Source organism: Petaurus breviceps, unplaced genomic scaffold (assembly GCF_028583685.1).
Source record: "Petaurus breviceps papuanus isolate PSGF00001 unplaced genomic scaffold, PetGlider_PUasm1.0 38, whole genome shotgun sequence".
NCBI lineage: Eukaryota > Metazoa > Chordata > Mammalia > Diprotodontia > Petauridae > Petaurus > Petaurus breviceps.
Genome location: NW_027186304.1, coordinates 33585471 through 33586905, shown reverse-complemented (window position 1 = coordinate 33586905; position 1435 = coordinate 33585471). Strand labels below are relative to the sequence as shown.

Genomic DNA, 1435 nt, shown 5'->3' with positions numbered 1-1435 from the left:
ATTTCTTCTTTTTCTTCGTTATTGGTGAAAATGTTTAGAAATAGAAAATTTCCCTTAAGGACTGCTTTGGTTACATACATCTACCAAATTTTGGCATGTTGTTTCATTGTCGTTACCTGTAATGGAATTGTTGATTTTTTCTATGAATTGCTCTTTGTCCCACTTATTTCTAGAATTGTTTATCTAAATAATTTTCAATGATTTCTTCAGTAGCTACTTATTGAATGTAATATTTATTTCATTGTAATCTATAAAAGATGAGTTTAATATTTCTGCATTTACTTGTAATGTTTTAGTGCTCTGATAGGTGGTAAATTTTTCGTGAATGTGTCATGCACACTTGAGAAATATATTTTCTACTTTCTATTACTATTTAATAATCTCAAAAAGTCAAACATAGGTAACTGTGATAAGGTTCTATTCATGTCTTTTATTTTTTATTTAGATTTATCAGGGAGAGGATTTATCTGAGAGAGGGAGATTATAGTTTTTTTACTATTATTTAATGTAACAGCATTTGGTGGATATATGTTTAATATTGATAATAATTCATTGTTGTATCTTTCCAGTTGCAATTTCCCTTTTTATCTCTTAATTCAACCAGTTTTCCTGTTGCTGTAACAGAGATCAGGATTGTAAACCCTGACTTTTTTTTTTACTTCAGATGAAGCAAAATAGATTTTATTCCAGTCCTTTGTTTTAACTTTGAATATGTCTTCTGTTTCAATTGCATTTCCTGTAAACAACATAATGCTGGATTCTTTTGAGTCCATTATTCTAGTCTTTTCCATTTTGTGGGTGAATTTATCTTTTTCACATTCACATTCATAAATGGGTTTTTTTTTGACAGTTGTTTATTTTTATTGCATATGCCAAATAGAAGGGTACTATGTACAGAAGAGATAGAGGAGGATAATTTTTTAATCTCCTCCTCTTTGGACAAAATCTTGATGATCTCCTCTTTCTTAGCCTGCAGACGCTCTTCCCGATGGTTCATGCTTCTTTAGTCTTAGACCTTCGAGCTTCAGCCTGGTCAGCCAAAAGCTTCTTCTGGGCCTTGTCTGCCTAAAAATATGGAATGCTTCATGAATTTGTGTGTCAACCTTGTGCAGGGGCCATGCTAATCTTCTCTGTATCGTTCCAATTTTAGTATATGTGCTGCCGAAGCGAGCACCATAAATGTTAATAGTGTATGTTCCTTCACTCTATTTTCATATCCTTTTATTTCCTTCCTTTTTACAAGAAAGAAGAGTGTGGCAAGAGAGAATGAATGAGCTCAGAATATGCCCCTTCAAACAAATACATATGTTTAACTTTGTCATATACATAAACACACTAATGTATATATGTGTATATACATATATGTGACACATTATATACAACACACATACCCACACATATATAATGAGGGTATGAGTAGCCTATTTCATCACTC

At 31.9% G+C, this 1435-nt stretch overlaps 1 non-coding gene across 1 annotated transcript; it reads right to left on the bottom strand.

Moving 5' to 3' along the window:
• Nucleotides 1–1067: 1067 nt before the first annotated feature.
• Nucleotides 1068–1174, bottom strand: LOC138170742 (U6 spliceosomal RNA). Its single transcript, XR_011170722.1, has one exon. It is a non-coding gene; the product is annotated as a U6 spliceosomal RNA (small nuclear RNA).
• Between the last annotated feature and the right edge of the window lie 261 nt (nt 1175–1435).